We start from the raw sequence: 4,947 nt of genomic DNA on the forward strand, positions 1-4,947 counted from the left end.
GTTATAGGACTTCAAATGAATCCTTTTAAGTCAAAACATATGAAATGATTACCCTCTTGAATACTGGTTCATCTGTTCTGAAATGTCAACCTCAGAGATTATATGTGAGAATAAAGTGAAAGCACTAAAGTAAAAATAATTACGAACTGTAAAGTAGTATGACAGCAAGGACTGCACTGGGGTGATTAAAACAGAACCGCTTCTGAAACTGACAACCAAAAGAAGTCTTGTAAGCCCACTACTGGAAATGATCCATAATCTTAGAAACACCCAGGTGAGGGATCAAGGTCAAAAGTACAGAGCTTAATGTATTCACTCTATTTTAAGTTTAGGTTGGGCAGGTTCCTCCATTTTGCTTTTCTTTTTTATTAAACAAATGGAGGTTTTTATTGCTTTTGGTCCACACTCAGAATTTCACATTATCTGAAAAGTCCAAGGGCCCCTGGGCTGGGGTGGGGTCGGGTGGAACAGATTGAGCTGGAAGGGCAGAGTGGAGCTGGTCAGACTCAGAACGGGAAGACCTGAGGCGCCCGAGGAGGCACTTGTGAAAGGCTCTGTGTGCTCTGAAACATTCGGAACTCTAGGCTGTTGGGAATGGTCAGGGAGATTCCTAGGGGAACCCAGTTCTTAAGAGGCCTACGATATTTCGGACTTCCTCCCACTCCAGGGGGGTCAACTATCCAGCATCTTTCTCTATTAACCTTATGAAAGAAAGAAAGAGAAAAAGGAAGGAAGGAAGGAAGGAAAGGGAAGGAAAGGAAAGGGAAAGAAGGAAAGAAGGAAGGAAGGAAGGAAGGAAGGAAGGAAGGAAGGAAGGAAGGAAGGAAGGAAGGAAGGAGAAAGAAACTGGGCACTGTGGCTCATGTCTATAATCCTAGCTACTCAGGAGGCTCAGATCTGAGGATCCTAGCTCAAAGCCAGCCAGCCAGGAAATCCTGAGACTCTTTCATCTCCAATTAACCACTAAATAACCAAAAGTACAGCTGTAACTCAAGTGGTACACTGCTAGCCTTAAGCAGAAAATGTTCAGGGACAGAACCCAGTCTTTGAGTTCAAACCTCAATATTGGCAAAAAAAAAAAAAAAAGCCTAAAACAAGGGCTGGGAAGGTGGCTCAGTGGTAGAGCACTTGCCTTGCATGCACAAGGCCCTGTGTTTGATTCCTCAGCACCACATAAGCAAAAAGAAAAAAGCCAGAAGTGGCGCTGTGGCTCAAGTGGTAGAGTGCTAGCCTTGAGTTGAAGAGCTGAGGGACAGCGCCCAGGCCCAGAGTTCAGGCCCCAGACCGGACCCCCCCAAAACACACACACACACACACACAACCTAAAACAAAACCAACACACAGACACACACAGACACAAGACACACAGACACACAGACACAAGACACACAGACACAGACACAGACACACACACACACACACACACACACACACACACACACACACACACACACACACACACACACACACAGTTTCCTTTCCTTAAACCTACCTGGAAACTTCTGCCTTACAGAAACCACAAGCTGATGAAGAGATGAAGAAACAGGAAGTCATTTGGAGGGCTGGTCCTTAACTGGCTCTCACTGTCTTAGAGCCTTCTGGGAAATTTGCTGCCAGGCAACATGCCCCACCCATTGACTCCTCACATCTACCCAGGGCTCAGTCCTGCAAAGGAAGTCCTGTCAGAATGGGTCAAAGCAGCCCGAATCGCCCACAGACTCTCCACGGGCGGTACTAAATGTTTAAAAAAGAAGAAGGAGAAAAGAGAAAGATAAACCATAAAAACCCCAAACCCCAGACAGGGTAGTGCAATAGGAAGTTGGCATTCTGGGGTGCTTCCTCCTGGTAGTAGAGCAGATATTCTGAGGCCTCTCTGGGGTAGTCAGTGGCACCAGGTGGAGCGCCATCTGCCGCAGAGCCTTGTGGGCAATTCTTGGGATCATATATCTGGCAGCCCAGACCAAAGACCTGGCTACTCTGATTGGCACCCTGTGTGTAACCCATCTGCAGGGACATGGAGGAGTTGTCACACTTGTCTGTCCCCAGCTTGGTGTCATAGATGTGTCGCCGGGTCCCCGGAGCCATCATACCCACCTGACTGGCGCACTTGTTCGTGCCCATCTGAAGGCTGATCGTGAAGTGGTCCATGGGGGGCAGGATGTGGTTCTTGGGTCGTAGAGATGCCTCCTGGTGCCATAGGCTGTCATACCCAACTGACTGGCACACTTTTCGTGGCCCATCTGCAGCCCAATGACACACTGGCCGGCCTTCGTGGTGGCATCATCAAAGTTCCGCTGTTGCTTCTCTGAGTACTTGTCCCCGATGTCCACGCCACTCTGCAGCCCTTTCCCTGCCAGTGCGAGAAGCGACACCTGAACCTGTGTCATGTTCCCACTCACGAACAAGTCGTTAGCCTCACACAGGTCCACAGGGTTCATGCCGTAGCTGACTATGGCCTTGACAAAGTTGGAGAGGTTTTCTAGCTGGTGACAGTTCTGCATGGAGCGGCTGATATTGGAGACAGAGCCCTGCTGCAGCTTGTTCATGAATGTGCACAAAATCATCCCGTCCTTCAGACCCTTCTGGAAGTTGGGGCCGATGGAGAGGCCCCTGAGCCCTTCGATCCAGCTGCGGAGCTCAGCCTCCTTCTGGGGGTCATATTTGGACAGGAGCCGGCTCTTGAGTTCGGCAGAGAGTCCGTACGACGGCCCCTTGTTGAACTGCGTGGAGCTCATGGCTGGAGGTGCGGCACTGTGGGGACGGGCATGTGACGTCCAGTTTCTAAAAAATTCTCTACCAGGGAAAGAAAAAACAGGAGAGGTATGTGCGTTAAGACCAGGGAGTTGGTCAATAGATCACCTAGGGACTGTGTTCATAATTGGTGGCAAGGAACAGCATTCAGGAATGGGTAAAATGGCTGGGCCCATTTGGGAAGGATAAAAGGAGCAGAACACATGTGGATAGAAGCACTATATTGCTGCACAGTGTGGGTTTTGAGAGCCAAGGACTGTTTTCAAGGACAAAGTGTTGGTTTAAAACTAGGGAAGAACAGGGAACACTGGGTGGTGGTAGGTTACTTACTGGGGGCTAGCCCCATCAAAGCTTCCCTGGTGCAGTCTACAGGGATCTGGGGAAATGGATAAGGGTCAATGCTGTAGATTGTTGGAGAGCTGAAAATCATTGCCTTAGAGGTGTGAATATCCATATCAGCAATGCCATTATCCCTAGTCAGCTGCTTCCTGGTCACAGGAGAGGCTGCCTTGGGAGTGAGAATAGTAAATGCAGTGATGGTGATGCCATTGTTCACATTGTTCCTTCCTGGTCAGTGGAACCACAGGAGGAGTAAAGAAGAAGAAGAGAGAATCTAAATACACAGGGATATGGGATTACCTTGTGCAGGAGAGGTAATTGTTCAGGTAAGGAGGTTTGAGGGAGAGAGAAATAGGAGTTGCAGCTCTCAATAAATGATCATTCTCATTTAGAATCCCTGGAATTAAAAGCAGTTACACAGGCAGGAAGAGAGTCTGCAAGAAGAGCTAAAGGGGAACTGGAAACTGTAGGTGTCAGTCCCTCTTTAATGTTTAGAGTGCTGACAGAATCAGGGCCTGGCATCCTGCTCTTCCACATTAGTGGTGTTGGGAAGAGCTGGAATCTTTAAGTGCAGATAAGCAAGGACAGACAGTAACAAGTCCCTGAATCAGATGAGAGAAAAAGAAAGGCAGTCTTGTCACTGCCACCTGTCACCAACTTTGCTGAGGCTTATGTCTTAGAGATTTTACTCTTAAAAAACTGAGTGTTCTTACAACTGTCAAAATATCTCTGGACTTCCATACAAGGAAGTTTATCAGACAGGGGACACTCACCGTGGACCTATGGTACTGGCACTGGCAGCAGCAGCAGCTAGGGAAGCAAGGGTGGCAATGATGCTTTCTTTTGGGGGGCTCCACAAGCAAACAGTTTTGTTGTAGCATGGCTTGCTGGGGGACAAGCTGTGGGCTTTTTCATCTTCGACTCCTTTCCCTGACTCATGGGGGTCTGGGCAGCTGGGGAAGTGGTTTTCTCCCAGCCTTTCCATGATGCAGCCTTGCAAGCTGGGGCTGACATGGCCATTCGATGGGAGGCATGTACACCTCTATATCCTTTCCTACATCCCAGTGAAGAATTCCCTGCTGGGAGTAGGACTGCATCCCTTGAAAATGAAATCTCCTGGTGTTCACCAGACTACATGGTGCTTGTTCTCCATTGTTAGGTTGATCCCTCTCATTGGCCTGATCCATAGGCTCTCCCTGAATTTTGAACTCTCAGCATCTTCCTGGCCTTGGCCTCAGTATCCCTTGGGTGAGGAAGACGGAGATCACAAGACATCTTTGGCACCACAACTTGAACAAGCAGCTTAGGTACTGAAATTAGAAGCAAAGATATATGTTGAGAAGGTGTCCTCATGCTTCTGGGGATTTCCAGTGTCCCTGCAGAGACAGCTGTCAGCATAGGCACAGGTTTTTTTGGGTGAATCCTTTACAGATGCCAAAGGGACATTCCCCACAGTGGTGTCTGTGGCCTCTGGCAGAGGGCGCCTTCTTTTAGGGGCCCCATGTGACTGGCTGAAGGAGGTGCCTGCCTGGCATCCAGGTTATCTATTGTATTGTAGGCTCAGATCTGGCACTGCAAACTCTCCTTGGTAAGGTTGGAGAGCAAGGTCCAAGAATGTATTCACTGCAGGTCATTTGGGGCCACCTTGAGAAGCCACTTGGGACCTTCTCAAGCGGACATCTGGGGCCTCCTGGAGAGATGATCTGGTACCTCCTTGGGAGGTCATCTGGGAGATGTGGTACATGTGGGTTAGTGCCTATGGCTACTAGTCTGTATGTGCTTGTTACTAGTTCTATCTGTGTCCTGTATATGCCTCTGAATACTCCTTTTTTCCAGGATTAGAGACCAATGTCCTAA

At 48.7% G+C, this 4,947-nt stretch overlaps 1 pseudogene; it reads right to left on the reverse strand.

Annotated features, from left to right (window-relative positions):
• Nucleotides 1-506: 506 nt before the first annotated feature.
• LOC105995812 lies at nt 507-2,757 on the reverse strand (annotated as a pseudogene).
• Between the last annotated feature and the right edge of the window lie 2,190 nt (nt 2,758-4,947).

This window comes from Dipodomys ordii, unplaced genomic scaffold, assembly GCF_000151885.1.
Source record: "Dipodomys ordii isolate 6190 unplaced genomic scaffold, Dord_2.0 Scaffold121, whole genome shotgun sequence".
Taxonomy (NCBI): Eukaryota; Metazoa; Chordata; class Mammalia; order Rodentia; family Heteromyidae; genus Dipodomys; species Dipodomys ordii.